Source organism: Bos grunniens, chromosome 9 (genome assembly GCF_055505025.1).
Source record: "Bos grunniens cultivar Pamir isolate PY7600 chromosome 9, Bosgru_T2T1.0, whole genome shotgun sequence".
Lineage (NCBI taxonomy): Eukaryota > Metazoa > Chordata > Mammalia > Artiodactyla > Bovidae > Bos > Bos grunniens.
Genome location: NC_141173.1, coordinates 30681064 through 30699730, shown reverse-complemented (window position 1 = coordinate 30699730; position 18667 = coordinate 30681064). Strand labels below are relative to the sequence as shown.

General features: G+C 38.8%; 1 protein-coding gene and 1 non-coding gene across 12 annotated transcripts in view; one reads left to right on the top strand and one right to left on the bottom strand.

The window, feature by feature from the left end:
• Nucleotides 1-316, bottom strand: part of TBC1D32 (TBC1 domain family member 32) — a 207197-nt gene extending 206881 nt beyond the window's left edge. For 9 of the 11 annotated variants that reach the window (XR_015132336.1, XR_015132337.1, XR_015132338.1 and 6 more), the window contains exon 1: nucleotides 145-316. The gene's annotated coding sequence lies outside the window, so the exon portion shown is untranslated. The remainder of the gene's footprint in view (nucleotides 1-144) is intronic. The other 2 variants (XM_086316355.1, XM_086316356.1) reach the window with 1 other exon arrangement.
• A 7844-nt stretch (nucleotides 317-8160) lies between these two features.
• On the top strand, nucleotides 8161-8267 carry LOC147365744 (U6 spliceosomal RNA). The gene has a single exon (XR_015133525.1). It is a non-coding gene; the product is annotated as a U6 spliceosomal RNA (small nuclear RNA).
• The last annotated feature ends 10400 nt before the right edge of the window (nucleotides 8268-18667 follow it).

Sequence of the window (18667 nt, the reverse complement as noted above, 5' to 3'; positions counted from 1 at the left end):
CCGAGGGTCCCGGCGAACGCCGCGCCCCGCGCACGCGCGTTCCCACCCAGCAGCCGGCGTACAGCGCCGTTCCCCGGGAGACCGCGGCCGGCGCTCAGGGGCGGGCCCTCAGCTGCCGGAGCGTCGTTCAGGAAAGCAAATTACCTTGCGTTGGGGAAACAAGAATCCTTGACGTCCCACCTTTGGCACTCGTCGCTTTTTTTACCAACAGAATTCAAGCTGCCCCGATTAACGGCAAAAAAGAGATTCCAAAGTCTCTGCGGGTGGACCTGACGGCGGCACGTCAGCGCTACGCGTGACGTCATCGCGTTGCCGTGACGAATCCCTACGGGAGTGAGTGAGGCTTGACAACCTGCCCGGGCACCTACAGGAAGTTTTAGGTGCGCTCCTTGAAAAGGTTGTAGGTGGGCGGGAAAAGAGAGTGCGAAGAGAAAGGGGTCAATAAAAGAAAGTAATTGAAGTGAAACTGAAAGCAGCTTGAAAAGTTTTAATCGAGTGAATGGTATTGAAGTGTTGCAATGCTTTCTCCTTCAAACAGCTAACATCCGTTGACTCCTTACCAATCATCTTGCTAGGAACTATGGAGAAGAGGACACTTCACAGTCTTAACAGATAAGGAGTCAGCGACTGCAACACAGTGTAATTAAGTGTTACGCTAGAGAAATGCACCAGGTATGTGCCGGAAAAAAAAACCCAAATCACCTATTAACCCAAAGAAGAGTTAAGGAAAGAACTAAAGAGAACATAAACTGGACGTGCAGAGGGTAGGGTCCTGAGGAAGTGTAGCCTATTCCAGTACTGGAATTTGTAGAATTAGAAAGAGGAGGTGAGAAGTCTATAGAAGTAAAAGGGCCATATAAGAAAGGGTCATATTTGGCACATTCAAGGGATTGGAGATCCAACGAGTCCATCCTAAAGGAAATCAGTCCTGAATAGACAAAGGAAGGACTGATGCTGACGCTAAAGCTCCAATAGTTGGGCCACCTGATGAGAAGAACTGACTCATTGGGAACGAGCCTGATCCTTGGAAAGATTGAAGGCGGGAGGGGAAGAGGACAACAGATGATAAGATGGTTGGGTGGCATCACCAACTCGATTGACATGAGTTTGAGTAGGCTCCGGGAGTTGGTGATGGACAGGGAGGTCTGGCATACTGCAGTCCATGGGGTCGCAAAGAGTCAGACTCGACTGAGTGACTGAACTGAACTGAACTGAACTGAACTGAATTGATTTTCTTCTAAGAGTCCGACATGACCTATTGTATAGCATATGGCACTGTGCTCAGTGTTATGTGCCAACCTGGATGGGAGAGGGGATTGGTCTGGGGGGAATGGATACATGTATATGTATGGCTGAGTCCTACGCTGTTCACCTGAAACTACCACAATATTGTTAATTGGCTATATCTTAATACAAAATAAAAAGTTTGCAAAACAAGTTTTTAAAAAGCTAAAGCAAGGTAGCCATTTTAAATTTACAAAATTAGCAGTATTAGAGCATATATACATTTAGGGTTGAACAATATGAAGTGAAATAATTACTCCTTTATTGTGTTATTACGAGTATACATAGGCGAAATCTTGGAAATGAAACTGGAAATGTATATTGAGAACTTTTGACTCAGTAATTTTATTTCTAAGAATCTACTCCAAGGATCAGAGATATAGTTTATTATGAGAATGTTTACTAATAGGTTATTTGTAACTTTAAAAAAACTGGAAAACCTAAGTATTTCAGAATATGTTGAAGGTTAAATAAATTATGGCATAGGCATATGCTGTTAGTATCAGTCATTCTAAAAAAACGTTTCCTATGAATGTTTAATAAGAAGGAATTATTCACATTTTAAGTGGAAAAGTTTGAACCTAAAATTGTATACATTCCTCTATTTACTGAGTGTCTGTAATGTGCCATGCATGATTATATACTAGGCAATACACATATCTTGGGCTTCCTGGTGGCTCAGTGGTAAAGAATCCTCCTGCCATTGCAAGAGACCCAGGAGACAGAGTTGCGATTCAACCCCTGCTTCAGGAAGATCCCCTGGAGGAGGAAATGGCAACCACTCCAGTATTCTGGCCTAGAAAATTCCATGGATAGAGGAGACTGGCAGGCTGTAGTCCAAAGGGTCGCAAAGAGTCAGACTTGAACACACACACACACACACACACACACACACACACACACCTTACAATCTCAGATGAAAACATCTTTGCCATAATTGTGATATTAGTATATATAATGCTATGCCTAACAAATTCTTAGTCCAAGGATAGAATAAATGCACTAAATTCTCCTCCACTGTGGAAGAAAGTCAATTCTGTTCAGTTCAGTTCAGTCACTTAGTCGTGTCTGACTCTGTGACCCCATGGACTACAGCATGCCAGACCTCCCTGTCCATCATCAACTCCCAGAGTTTACTCAAACTCATGTCCATTGAGTCGGTGATGCCATCCAGCCATCTCATTCTCTGTCATCCTCTTCTCCTCCCACCTTCAGTCTTTCCCAGCATGAGGATCTTTTCAAATGAGTCAGCTCTTCACATCAGGTGACCAAAGTACTGGAGTTTCAGTTTCAGCATCAGTCCTTCCAGTGAACACTCAGGACTGATCTCCTTTAGGATGGATTGGTTGGATCTCCTTGCTGTCCAAGGGACTCTCAGGAATCTTCTCCAACACCACAGTTCAAAAGCATCAATTCTTTGGTGTTCAGCTTTCTTTATAGATTAAGTCTAAAGTCGGTAAATTGCTAAATAAAGGCATAGTTGAATTCTATTGAATTAATGAGAAAACTATCAAGACAAGTATTAATAAAAACAAACATTTGAGTATGGTTGCCTCTGAGAGGTTGGAACAGCAATGGAGTTGGGGCAGCAATGAGGCAGAGGCACTTGCTTTTTGTTATAAGTCCTGCTACACTGACTTTTATTAATGCATATTTTTACTTCCATTTTAAAAACAGAATGCCCTTTTAGAGTTGGTAGTACATGGAGATACGATAAATGGCACTATTCTTTCCCAACCAAGGTAAGAACTGAGAGGCAAACATAGGACGCCAACAGCTGGAGATAAAATAAGATTACAAGTTTAATTCAAAAATGTGACTGATGTATGTGGCACAACAGGCTTGCTGATGTTTCACCACTAAATTAGCACTTACCCACCCAGCCACATGTATAACTATAAAATAATAGGCCACCCCTACTGAGGCAGATGGAAAGCAGAAAACACTGCCTGTAACCTGCACATCAGTTCAGTTCAGTCGCTCAGTCGTGTCCAACTCTTTGCGACCCTATAAATTGCAGCATGTCAGGCCTCCCTGTCCATCACCATCTCCTGGAGTTCACTCAAACTCATGTCCATCGAGTCGGTGATGCCATCCAGCCATCTCATCCTCTGTCATCCCCTTCTCCTCCTGCCCCCAATCCCTCCCAGCATCAGAGTCTTTGCCAATGGGTCAACTCTTCGCATGAGGTGGCCAAAGTTTCAGCTTTAGCATCATTCTTTCCAAAGAACACTCAGGATTGATCTCCTTTAGAATGGACTGGTTGGATCTCCTTGCAGTCCAAGGGACTCTCAAGAGTCTTCTCCAACACCACAGTTCAAAAGCATCAATTCTTTGGCACTTAGCTGTCTTCACAACCCAACTCTCACATCCATACATGAATACTGGAAAAACCATAGCCTTGACTAGACGGACCTTTGTTGGCAAAGTAGTGTATCTGCTTTTCTTTGTGTGTGTGTGTGTGTCTCTGCTTTTCAATATGCTATCTAGGTTGGTCATAGCTTTCCTTCCAAGGAGTAAGCGTCTTTTAATTTCATGGCTGCAGTCAACATCTGCAGTGATTTTGGAGCCCAGAAAAATAAAGTCTGACACTGTTTCCACTGTTTCCCCATCTATTTCCCATGAAGTGATGGGACCAGATGCCATGATCTTCGTTTTCTGAATGTTCAGCTTTAAGCCAACTTTTTCACTCTCCTCTTTCATTTTCATCAAGAGGCTTTTTAGTTCCTCTTCACTTTCTGCCATAAGGGTGGTGTTATCTGCATATCTGAGGTGACTGATATTTCTCCCGGCAATCTTGAGTCCAGCTTGTGCTTCTTCCAGCCCAGCATTTCTCATGATGTACTCTGCATATAAGTTAAATAGTGGGGTGACCATATACAGCCTTGATGTACTCCTTTTCCTATTTGGAACCAGTCTGTTGTTCCATGTCCAGTTCTGTTGCTTCCTGACCTGCATATAGGTTTCTCAAGAGGCAGGTCAGGTGGTCTGGTATTCCCATCTCTTTCAGAATTGTCCACAGTTTATTGTGATCCACACAGTCAAGGCTTTGGCATAGTCAATAAAGCAGAAATAGATGTTTTTCTGGAACTCTCTTGCTTTTTCCATGATCCAGTAGATATTGGCAATTTGATCTCTGCACATAGGCTGAGACTAAGAAAAAAAAAAAAAGAATTCAGCAGACGTACTCTGTTTCTTTTCCCAGAGTCACTGATCATCTCTATAAAATTACTCACAGCCTATCTCTTACTCAAACACATTTATCTTCCATGTGCTAGGTACTTTGCTATATGCTATGCTTGCATCAGTGAATAAGATATGTAAGACAAGTCTGCTGTCCTCAATAGCTCACAGTCTGATAGACATGTTACACGTAAGGGAGACTTATTTACAAATAATTAGACAAGATGCTGTGTATGATCTTGAATGATTCCCTCCAGTTCTAAACATCTGTGTTTGGAGAGTCTGTTCAGTTTATCAATTAGTTGTCCGTAGTAGTTTTATTGATTTTCCTTAACCTTGGCTTGCAATACTTGCATTATCTAAGTGAAGCTGTAATAGTTTAATTGAAAATCTTCAGTTGCCTGTGTTTATCCCCTTATTATTTTTGAAATTATTTTCTAGGCCAGTTTTCTTTCATATAGAAATTTAAAATAGCCTTTGTGTTCTATAGTAGTTAATATTTGTAGTTGCATATCCTTTCATTAGGATAATGCATTTTAAAGATAGAAAGGAACTAAAATAATATTGAATTGCAGTAAGTAATCAGTTTAATAGAATTTGGTAACTTGAGGTTTTCCATAAAATCTGAGTTATTGTTTTTCTATTAGGTTGGTGCAAAAGTAATTGCTCCAAATCATTCAAGCTAGGCTTCAGCATTCCATGTATCTCCAGATGTACAAGATAGATTTAGAAAAGGCACAGGAACCAGAGATCAAATTGCCAACATCTGTTAGATCATAGAGAAAGCAAGGGAATTCCAGAAAAACATCTGCTTCATTGTCTATGCTGAAGCCTTTGACTGTGTGGATCACAACAAACTGTGGAAAATTCTTCAAGACATGGGAACATCAGAATTCTTACCTGCCTCCTGAGAAACCTGTATACAGGTCAAGAAACAACAGTTAGAACTGGATATGAAACAGTGGACTGGTTCAAAATTGGGAAAGGAGTACAACATAGCTCTATATTGTCACCCTCGTTATTTAACTTCTATACAAAGTACACCATGCGAAATGCAAGGCTGGATGAAGCACAAGCTGAAATTAAGATTGCCAGGAGAAATATCAACAACCTCAGATATGCAGATGATACCACTCTAATGCCAGAAAGCAAAGAGTAACCAAAGAGCCTCTTGATGAGGATGAAAGAGGAGAGTGAAAAAGCTGGCCTAAAACTCAGTATTCATAAAACTAAGATCATGGCATCTGGTCCCATCACTTCATGGCAAATAGAAGGGGAAAAAGTGGAAACAGTGGCAAATTTTATTTTCTTGGGCTCAAAAATCATTGTGGATGGTGACTGCAGTCATGAAATTAAAAGACACTTACTCCTTGGAAGAAAAGTTATGATAAACCTAGACAGCATATTAAAAAACAGAGACATCACTTTGCTGACAAAGATCCATCTAGTCAAAGCTAAGGTTTTTTTCAGTAGTCATGTAAAAATGTGAGAGTTGGACCATAAAGAAGGCTGAGTACCGAAGAATTTATGCTCTCAAACTGTGGTGCTGGAGAAGACTCTTGAGAATCCCTTGGACAGCAAGGAGATCAAACCAGTCAACCCAAAAGGAAATCAACCCTTCCAAATTTGGAAGGACTTATGCTGAAGCTGAAGCTCCAATATTTTGGCTGCCTGATGTGAAGAACTAACTCATTTGAAAAGACCCTGATGCTGGAAAAAACTGAGGGCAGGAGGAGAAGAGGGCAACAGAGGATGAGATGGTTGGATGGCATCACTGACTCAATGGACATGAGTTTGAGCAAACTCTGGGAGATAGTGAAGGACAGGGAAATTGGTCATGCTGCAGTCTTTGGGGTCACAAGAGTCAGACATGACTTAGCATCTGAACAACTCTAGTATCCATAATTCTGCCTGGTATATAGCTTTCTAGAGTATTTGTTGAATGGATGGATGAATAAATGAACATAGAAGAGAAGTCAGGAAATGATCTGGATGATGGCAAAGACAAATGTCAGAATGGCAGACCTGATAGAGTGGAGTGAGACTCCAGCTATCCACACACAAAAAGAGCTCTGGAGTCCAACTTTAGCAACACAGTGAAACAAAGAAGAAAACCTGAGAATCACTGCACATCAAGAGAAGGAAGACAGCTTCATTTTGTCTGCATCATCCATTACTCAGCACCAAGAGGGAACTTCCCAGATAAGAAGAGTTCTTCTTACCAGGAAAGGAAAAGTAAGCTTCCCCAGCCTTTAGGGCACCACATGAAATTCCCTTTTTGATTTTACCCCACCTAGATTCAGCAAAGCTGAGACATATATAGAGACTACAGAGATGGCTAGGGACATGGAAGAAAACCACAGGTTACCAATTGCAGTCATGCAGTGAGAGAGACTGTGGTGTATAGTGACCCATGTTGCAGACAAATGAAGATTTTACTACTTAAAAAATAAAACAACAACAACAACAAAAAAAAAAAAACCAGACAGCACAGCTGTGGCAAACCTCCCAGCAGTGATGCTCTACTCAGGATGACAGACTGGATCCCTGCAGCTGACTCCTACCACTATATGCACACCTGGGGTTACCTCCCCCAGCTGTGCACTTGCACACTGCCAACCTGATATTTATCATTAACATCCACTGCAGTGCACATATCTGCAGACATGGGAGAGCATGCCAATAGCCAGGGCCCCACAGCTGCTTTGGGACCTGGATCAGGTTTTCTCTTCTGTCACTGGTCTGCAAAATTGTGCTCCAGGGCCTACTCTCACCACTACTATTCAACAAAGTACTGGAAATCCTAACCAGAGAAATCGGGCAAGAAAAAGAAATAAAAGATGTCTTATTTGGAAATGAAAAAAGTAAAATTGTCTTTGTTTGCAGGTAATATAATCTTAAATACAGAAAATCCTGAAGCCTCCACCAAAAGACTGTTGGAACTAATAAACAAATATTGTGAAGTTGTAGGATACAAAATCAACATATAGAAATTATAATAGTTGTTTTTCTATACTCTAACTGCAATATTTCAAAAAAGTAAATTTTTAAAAAAGTCTTATTCACAGTAGCATCAAAAAACAATAAAATACTTAGGAATAAATTTAACCAAGGAAGTGAAAGATCTATACACTAAAACAATAAGACTTCAATGAAAGAAACTGAAAAACACAACCAAATGGAAAGATATCCCATGGTTTATGGGTCAAGAATTAATATTGTTAAAATGTTTATACTCTCCAAAGTCATCTATAGATTCAATACAGTATCTATCAAAATTCTAATACATTTTCACAGAAATAGAAAAAGCAGTTCTAAAAATTATATGGAACCATAAAAGACCCCAAATAGCCAAAGCAGTCCTGAGAAAGAGGAACAAAGCTGGAGGTATCAGACTCCTGATTCAAAATCATACTATAAAACTATAGAAATCAAAACAATATGGTACTGACATAAAAATAAACAGATAGACCAATGGAAGAGAATCTAAGAGCCCAGAAATAAGTCCTCACAATACAGTCAACTAATATTTAACAAGAGATCTCTTCAATAAATAGTGTTGGGAAATATATAAATACATGCAAAACGATAACACTGATGTCTATCTTACACCACTCACAAAAACTAACTGAAAAGTCCAGGACTTAAACATAAAAACTGAAACCACAAAACTCTTATAAAAAACACAGGTGTGTGCTCTCTTCGGCAGCACATATACTAAAATTGGAATGATACAGAGAAGATTAGCATGGCCCCTGTGCAAGGATGACACGCAAATTCGTGAAGCATTCCATATTTTTAGGAACATACCTCAACATAATAAAAGCTATATATGACAAACCCACAGCAAACATTATCCTCAATGGTGAAAAATTGAAAGCATTTCCTCTAAAGTCAGGAACAAGACAAGGGTGCCCACTTTCACCATTACTATTCAACATAGTTTTGGAAGTTTTGGCCACAGCAATCAGAGCAGAAAAAGAAATAAAAGGAATGCAAATTGGAAAAGAAGAAGTAAAACTCTCACTATTTGCAAATGACATGATCCTCTACATAGAAAACCCTAAAGACTCCACCAGAAAATCACTAGAACTAATCAATGACTATAGTAAAGTTGCAGGATATAAAATCAACACACAGAAATCCCTTGCATTCCTATACACTAATAATGAGAAAACAGAAAGAGAAATTAAGGAAACAATTCCATTCACCATTGCAACAGAAAGAATAAAATACTTAGGAATATATCTACCTAAAGAAACTAAAGACCTATATATAGAAAACTATAAAACACTGGTGAAAGAAATCAAAGAGGACACTAATAGATAGAGAAATATACCATGTTCATGGATTGGAAGAATCAATATAGTGAAAATAAGTATACTACCCAAAACAATTTATAGATTCAGTGCAATCCCTATCAAGCTACCAACAGTATTCTTCACAGAGCTAGAACAAATAATTTCACAATTTGTATGGAAATACAAAAAAACTCGAACAGCCAAAGCGATCTTGAGAAAGAAGAATGGAACTGGAGGAATCAACCTACCTGACTTCAGGCTCTACTACAAAGCCACAGTCATCAAGACAGTATGGTACTGGCACAAAGACAGAAATATAGATCAATGGAACAAAATAGAAAGCCCAGAGATAAATCCACACACATATGGACACCTTATCTTTGACAAAGAAGGCAAGAATATACAATAGATTAAAGACAATCTCTTTAACAAGTGGTGCTGGGAAATCTGGTCAACCACTTGTAAAAGAATGAAACTAGAACACTTTCTAACACCATACACAAAAATAAACTCAAAATGGATTAAAGATCTAAACATAAGACCAGAAACTATAAAACTCCTAGAGGAGAACATAGGCAAAACACTCTCTGACATACATCACAGCAGGATCCTCTATGACCCACCTCCCAGAATATTGGAAATAAAAGCAAAAATAAACAAATGGGACCTAATTAAACTTAAAAGCTTCTGCACATCAAAGGAAACTATCAGCAAGGTGAAAAGACAGCCTTCAGAATGGGAGAAAATAATAGCAAATGAAGCAACTGACAAACAACTAATCTCAAAAATATACAAGCAACTCCTACAGCTCAACTCCAGAAAAATAAATGACCCAATCAAAAAATGGGCCAAAGAACTAAATAGACATTTCTCCAAAGAAGACATACAGATGGCTAACAAACACATGAAAAGATGCTCAACATCACTCATTATCAGAGAAATGCAAATCAAAACCACTATGAGGTACCATTTCACACCAGTCAGAATGGCTGCAATCCAAAAGTCTACAAATAATAAATGCTGGAGAGGGTGTGGAGAAAAGGGAACCCTCTTACACTGTTGGTGGGAATGCAAACTAGTACAGCCACTATGGAGAACAGTGTGGAGATTCCTTAAAAAACTGGAAGTAGAACTGCCTTATGATCCAGCAATCCCACTGCTGGGCATACACACTGAGGAAACCAGAAGGGAAAGAGACACGTGTACCCTAATGTTCATCGCAGCACTGTTTATAATAGCCAGGACATGGAAGCAACCTAGATGTCCATCAGCAGATGAATAGATAAGAAAGCTGTGGTACATATACACAATGGAGTATTACTCAGCCCTTAAAAAGAATACATTTGAATCAGTTCTAATGAGGTGGATGAAACTGGAGCCTATTATACAGAGTGAAGTAAGCTAGAAGGAAAAACACCAATACAGTATACTAATGCATATATATGGAATTTAGAAAGATGGTAATAATAACCCAGTGTACGAGACAGCAAAAGAGACATTGATGTATAGAACAGTCTTATGGAGTCTGTGGGAGAGGGAGAGGGTGGGAAGATTCGGGAGAATGGCATTGAAACATGTAAAATATCATGTAAGAAACGAGTTGCCAGTCCAGGTTCGATGCACGATACTGGATGCTTGGGGCTGGTGCACTGGGATGACCCAGAGGGATGGTATGGGGAGGGAGGAGGGCGGAGGGTTCAGGATGGGGAACACATGTATACCTGTGGCGGATTCATTTTGATATTTGGCAAAACTAATACAATTATATAAATTTTAAAAATAAAATAAAATTTTAAAAAAATTAAAAAAAAATAGGTGAAAAGCTTCTTGACAAAACTTTGGCAAATTGTCTTTTTGTGTATGACACCAAAAGCAAAAATAAATAAGTAGGAGCAAATAAAACTAAACAGCACAGAAAAAGAAACAAGAAAGTGAAAAGTTGGCCTACCAAATGGGAGTAAACATTTACAAATTATATCTGATAAAGGGCTAATATCCAAAATACATTAAAAAAATTTCATACAACTCAAAAGCAAACCATCCAGTTAAAAACTGAGCAGAGGAACTAATTAGATATTTTTCCAAAGAAGACATACAAGTGGCCAATAGATACATGAAAAGTTGATCATCACTAGTCACTATGTCGGAGAAGGCAATGGCACCCCACTCCAGTAATCTTGCCTGGAAAATCCCATGGACGGAGGAGCCTGGAAGACTGCAGTCTATGGGGTCGATGAGGGTTGGACACGACTGAGCGACTTCACTTTCACTTTTCACTTTCATGCATTGGAGAAGGAAATGGCAACCCACTCCAGTGTTCTTGCCTGGAGAATCCCAGGGACGGGGGAGCCTGGTGGGCTGCCGTCTATGGGGTCGCACAGAGTCAGACAAGACTGAAGTGACTTAGTAGTAGTAGTAGTCACTATGTACATACAAGTCAGAACCACAGTGAGATATTATCTCACACCTCTTAAAATCCCAGTCATCAAAATGACAAGAGATAAAAAGCACTGGTAAATATGTGGAGAAAGGGAACCTTCGTGCACTGTTGATGGCCATGTATAAATTGGTTCATCCACTATAGAAAGCAGTATGGAAGTTCCTCAAAAAATTAAAAATTGGACTTCCTTCGTAGTGCAGTGGATAAGAATCCATCTGACAATGCAGAGTACATGGATTCAATACCTTGTCCAGGAAGATTCCATGTACGAAAGAGCAACTGAGCCCATGTGTCACAACTACTCAACTTGCATTCTAGAACTGAACTGAACGGAACCGGAGCCTCAACTACTTAGCCTGCATGCCACAACTACCCTGCCTAGAGCCTGCGTTTCACCAGAGAAGCCACCTCAATGAGAAGCTCACACACCACAATCAAGAGTGGCCCCCTACTCGCCACAGCTAGAGAAAGCTGGAGGCCTGAGCAAAGCAATGAAGACCCAGCATAGTCAAAAATAAATTAAAAAAAAATTACCATTATGAAAGATCAACCTAACCCAGTCACCACATGTTAAAAATAAAGTCTCTTAAACAATGTAACCCATCAGTTCAGTTCAGTCGCTCAGTCGTGTCTGACTCTTTGCAACCCCATGAATCGCAGCACGCCAGGCCTCCCTGTCCATCGCCAACTCCCGGAGTTCACTCAGACTCACATCCATCAAGTCAGTGATGCCATCCAGCCATCTCATCCTCTGTCGTCCCCTTCTCCTCCTGCCCCCAATGCCTCACAGCATCAGAGTCTTTTCCAATGAGTCAACTCTTCGCATGAGGTGGCCAAAGTACTGGAGTTTCAGCTTTAGCATCATTCTTTCCAAAGAAATCCCAGGGCTGATCTCCTTCAGAATGGACTGGTTGGATCTCCTTGCAGTCCAAGGTACTCTCAAGTCTTCTCCAACACCACAGTTCAAAAGCATCAATTCTTCAGTGCTCAGCCTTCTTCACAGTCCAACTCTCACATCCATACATGACCACTGGAAAAATCATAGCCTTGACTAGACAGACCTTTGTTGGCAAAGTAATGTCTCTGCTTTTCAATATGCTATCTAGATTGGTCATAACTTTTCTTCCAAGGAGTAAGCGTCTTTTAATTTCATGGCTGCAGTCACCATCTGCAGTGATTTTGGAGCCCCCCAAAATAAAGTCTGACACTGTTTCCACTGTTTCCCCATCTATTTCCCATGAAGTGATGGGACCAGATGCCATGATCTTAGTTTCCTGAATGTTGAGCTTTAAGCCAGCTTTTTCACTCTCCTCTTTCACCTTCATCAAGAGGCTTTTTAGTTCCTCTTCACTTTCTGCCATAAGGGTGGTGTCATCTGCATATCTGAGGTGGTTGATATTTCTCCTGGAAATCTTGATTCCAGCTTGTGCTTCTTCCAGTCCAGCGTTTCTCATGATGTACTCTGCATATAAGTTAAATAAGCAAGGTGACAGTATACAGCCTTGACATACTCCTTTTTCTATTTGGAACCAGTCTGTTGTTCCATGTCCAGTTCTAACTGTTGCTTCCTGACCTAGATACAGATTTCTCAAGAGGCAGGTCAGGTGGTCTGGTATTCCCATTTCTTTCAGAATTTTCCACAGTTTATTGTGAGCCACACAGGCAAAGGCTTTGGCATAGTCAATAAAGCAGAAATAGATGTTTTTCTGGAACTCTCTTGCTTTTTCCATGATCCAGTGGATGTTGGCAATTTGATCTCTGGTTCCTCTGCCTTTTCTAAAACCAGCTTGAACAACTGGAAGTTCACAGTTCATGTATTGCTGAAGCCTGGCTTGGAGAATTTTGAGCATTACTTTACTGGCATGTGAGATGAGTGCAATTGTGCGGTAGTTTGAGCATTCTTTGGCATTGCCTTTCTTTGGGATTGCAATGGAAACTGACCTTTTGCAGTCCTGTGGCCACTGCTGAGTTTTCCAAATTTGCTGGCATATTGAGTGCAGTACTTTCATAGCATCATCTTTCAGGATTTGAAATAGCTCAACTGGAATTCCATCACCTCCACTAGCTTTGTTCATAGTCATGCTTTCTAAGGCCCACTTGACTTCACATTCCAGGATGTCTGGCTCTAGGTTGGTGATCACACCATCGTGAGTATCTGGGTCGTGAAGATCTTTTTTGTACAGTTCTTCTGTGTATTCTTGCCACGTCTTCTTAATATCTTCTGCTTCTGTTAGGTCCATACCATTTCTGTCCTTTATCGAGCCCATCTTTGCATGAAATGTTCCCTTGGTATCTCTAACTTTCTTGAAGAGGCCTCTAGTCTTTCCCATTCTGTTGTTCTCCTCTATTTCTTTGCATTGATCGCTGAGGAAGGCTTTCTTATCTCTTCTTGCTATTCTTTGGAACTCTGCATTCAGATGCTTATATCTTTCCTTTTCTCCTTTGCTTTTTGCTTCTCTTCACAGCTATTTGTAAGCTACCCAGAGTTATTTAAAAAATCAAAAATTGCTCCAATTTTCTCATACACATATTTGTGTATGTGTAACATACAAATCAACCAAGATCAACCCAAGAAAGTATGTTGCTGCCAATAATTTTTTGTCACTGTATGCTGCTGCTGCTGCTGCTAAGTCACTTCAGTCTTGTCCAACTCTGTGTGACCCCATAGACGACAGCCCACCAGGCTTCCCCATCCCTGGGATTCTCCAGGCAAGAACACTGGAGTGGGTCGCCATTTCCTTCTCCAATGCATGAAAGTGAAAAGTGAAAGTGAAGTCGCTCAGTCGTGTCCGACTCTTAGCGACCCCATGGACTGCAGCCCACCAGGCTCCTCTGTCCATGGGATTTTCCAGGCAAGAGTACTGGAGTGGGGTGCCATTGCCTTCTCCGTGTCACTGTATACTATTTGTTTTTTTCTCTGTGCCACATTATTTTGTTCAAACTATTCTCACTGTGTGCATTATTTCCATTATTTTTGCCATTACAAATAAAACTATCAAATCATATAGAATTGTATTTACATATTAATTTTGTAGCCAACAACCTTATTAAAATGTCTTTTTCGGTTAATTTGTCTTTAATTTTTTACTGTTCTATGTTTATTTATAAAATCCACAAGTAATGACATCTTTGCTTTTTTTTACAGTCCACATATCCTTTATTTTTCTTTCTTACTATACTGGACCTGTAGTACATATTGAGTCTACCGATCAGACTGTGGTTCAAATTCTCAGTTACAGCTTTTTATTCTTCTCAGTACAGCATTTATGTTCAAGAAAGTTGATTTTCCTTGTTACGTTCTGGGGTGTGAAATAAGAGAGGGAAGGTTTAATCCTGGCTCACCATCCATTTGACATCCTAGTTTTAGGGGGGAGGCATGTTTTTCTATTAGACTCCTTATCTTGAACAAGTCTTGGGCTGTGGTTCCTGTTGTAATATCCTGTGAGGCCATGGAGAAACATGGTTAGAAACATAAGCCAGTTCTATTTCTCAATTTACCTTTCTGAGCTCTTGACTTAACTTAGATAATTGACCTGAAATTTTCTTACATTATTACCAGTTCACTGATACATTTAAGAAAGTTTTATAAATATATTTTATGAGAAATATTTAGTTATTTTTATTGGCAAGTCAGTCCAGGCACCCAGCCATATTTCCAGAAAAAAACCAGGTGAGTGGAAGAACTGTGAAAACAAACTAGGTTGCTGATTCTTCAGACAAGACGCAAGAACTAGTTTAAGCATACCCTTTAAAGTAGGGCCAGTTTTCTAAACAATTTTGAAATCCTTTCTCAAAATGTAATAACAATGCCAAAATTTTTTTCCTTTTCCAGTAAAAGCCCTATACTACATATCTGACAGTAGATAAAAATATCAGGAGAAATGTAGTCATTTCACCCTGATGTCATTTCTCTCAGTGAAAACACTTTTACATTTTTATTCTGAAAAACTATCTCCATGCCAACACGAATTATGCCAGTCAGTTACACACCAACTTTTGAACTCTAAACACCCACACAAAGATCTTCATGACTGACTCTCACTTCTCAGAAATAAAACAGTAATGTTCCAGGATTCATGAGAGATCATAGTATTCTTTTATAGTCATTTGATGTATGGTTCCAAAATGCCAGACAGAAACCCATAATGCCTTCAGAATTTGTGCCAAGTACACATAGTGGAGATTACTCAGATAAAGTAGTGTTAATCTTAAAGACATTTACTATTTTCTTAGAATGACAAAAGGGCATTCATAAAATTTTATGTCTAACTCACCTTGTTTATTCTATGGGTGTGACCTTTAGTTGTTTGTTTTGCTATTTAATTCAATGTTTGCCCAATAAAATGACAGGGATTTTGAGTCGCATTTTACTGCATCCAGCATAACTCAAGTTACCAGTCTTGACTCACATATTCAGAAGAGGAAAACAGTCACTAAAATAAGGAACCAAGAACTCCACTTTTGTATCCATAATGTCACTACCCCTACTAAACTTCTTTAACTCAATACTATTCATAGATTTGCTTATTCAAACAAATTATCTCCAAGAAGACATCTACAGTAAAATATTTACTTGTAAAAAGAAAATCATGTGTCCTGAAGATTTTAATTAATGGTAAAATATGAAATGTTGTCACTGAGTTTTGCTTCCTCAATTTTTTTTTAATCCAAGAAATGATAGCAAGAAGGCTATGGGAGTGATATGAATAAAATTATTAACATAGCATTTTTGTATTTTACAGATAATAAAGACAGTGATAGAATCTAAAATCCCAATATCTTTAATATATGTAATAGGTTTCACATTGGCTTCCTGTGTAGTTTCGTCTGAAACATGTTTAGACCTAACTTCAACTGTCAAGACATAGAATAAAACAATCGTTATCAATACTCCACTTCAACTGCTTGCAGTAGACATAAGGAAAAGAATAACACACTACTGTAAGTACTTGCATTCAAGTACTAGCTACAAGCCATGGCATGTGGGTAGAAAAAAGTGCTTTTAAGACACATAAGGTGCAATATTATACAATTACTAAATGAAGAATTAAGAATCCTGGAGAGGCAGTTAAAAAAAAAAATGAACTCACTGGGTTTAAGTATTAGAATAAAAGAAGAAAAATAAAGAAAAAAACATAAGGTAACAGAAAATGTATTCCCTCAAATTTAATCAGTAAATGCAGACTTACAGTGTTCTACCCAATGTCACATAACTAATTTATTCTATCAATGTCTCATTATTTTTCTTAGCCTGACAAGTTGGGAAAATATGTTACAATAGTTCATAAAATCTTTGCTAATGCCCCTACCTTGTCAAATAGTTAGTGATCTGGAACCAATGAGAAAAAAAAAAAAAAAAGGCAGATTTTATATGTTTTTCCTTTTGCTTGCTAATTAACCCATGCCTACCAACAATCCGGTCTGTACTTTCTGATATCAAGACAGAGCTGTCTCAAGGTAAATTTGTTAGGGCTTGAGATTTCTTTCTCAGTAATACTAGACTTGAAGGGTTAGAATACTGGTGAAGAAAATACCCTGCCATTAGCTTCTTCACATTTCAGAACACAGCAGACAGCTCAGGGGCACTGTGGGTAAACAACAATGACAACCGAAATTCTGCCCATTAATTCAGTATCTTACTGTTTGCTGTTTGGTTTTCTGCAGAAACAAAACTCATAATTAGGCTAGGCAGTTGAGGACCTGCAATTACCTCTCTCTACCTTATGTTGAACTCTTTGCTTCCCTTTGCTTTAAATATTACAGAAGAATAATTTCATATGGGTGTAAAAAGCACCCAATAAAAGAAAGGCATAAAAAAATCACTATTGATTTGTATACAGTGTACTGTCATTTCTGTGGTAATGACTAGTTTATGACACAACTTTATAATCTGCACGTGTATTCAGAAGTTACTAAACATAACTAACAGAAATAAAGAATAACCCTGTGGAATAAGCCTTCAAGCATTATCTGACAGCTTGGCTAAAGGTGACAGAATTTTCTCTAAATAGCTCAGATTTTACAATAGTACTTAAACGAGAACTCATCCTCTCATACAGCAATAGTTTTGTTTTGTGTTCTGGGCTAATTTTCTCACAAGCATAAAACACTACTTATATTCACTGTGAAAAACTGTTAATATGCAGTTGTGATGGAGACAAAAAATTATACGTGGAAGAACTGAATGATTTATTTTTCTTTCCCAAAGGTCTATACCTTAGATATACCTTAAACTGTTGTCTAAGGCAAAAAGTCAAGACAAATAATTTGTTACCTAGCTGGTAAGGCTTTATATAAAAGAGTGATTTTAGAGCAAAGAGTCAGACATTAAACTGAGGCTCAGAAACTCTTGCTATTGGTTGTAATCATTTTTATTTTAGAAGTTAAGTGTATTTCAGAAAAATGCTTCCTTTTGGTAGAGAGTAACAACATAGCTCATAACTCTCTTGTAAATATTCAAAAGAATTTCTCAGAGAAACCTATATTTTACTCAATAAGTTGCTTGTAAATATGAACCAAAAGAAGTGTCATTCTCATCCCTAGGATGAAATTCCTAGCTTTTTTACATGAAGAATATTTTCAACTATTGATTCATCGTCATTTAAACCTCAAACATTTTTCAAATGATCACACAGTCTGTAACATAATACCTCAAAACTTAGTCCTGCATTCTCAGTCACTCACTCATCAGTCATGCCCGACTCTTTGTGGCCCCATGGACTGTAGCCTGCCAGGATCCTCTGTCCATGGGACTTCCCAGACAAGAATACTGGAGCAGGTTGCCATTTCCTCCTCCAGGGGATCTTCCCACCCCAGGGATAGAACTGAAGTCTCTTGAGTCTCCTGCATTGGCAGGCAGATTCTTTGCCACTGTGCCACCGGGGAAACACCAAAACTTACTACTAATCTCAAAACTTATTTTGGGATGTGTTTAGGCAGTAGTATAAAGCAATCAAATGTTTTATCACTTAGTAATAACATTATATCAAATTATACACTCCTGATTCTACTTTCTCATGATGAAATGACATATCAGCAATAAGCTGAGTCAGAGAAACTGAAAAGTTAGATTTACTGAACTGGGTGCTAGTCAGTACTGTTATTCTGACCCTCCCTTTCTCATTCATGTTCCAAAAGAATGTTTCAAATTAGCAGAAATTCTTTCTTACTGAATTTAAAAGATCATCTGACTGATAAGGCATTAAGTTCTTTTGTTTAAACAAAATAAGGGAAAAAATGATCAGAGATTCAAAAAATGGCTTAACAATTCAAAAGGGTAGCTCAACTAAATATTCTGATAAAGCAGAATTTTAGCATTATTTTTATCAACTTTTGGAAATAAAGGACACTACCCAAAACACATGCTTATACTTATGGAACTACTTTAAGATATAAAATAGCATTACTTTTTGACTAGGATCAGTTGTTCTTCATTTTATTTGTTAAAACAGGCCTAAGT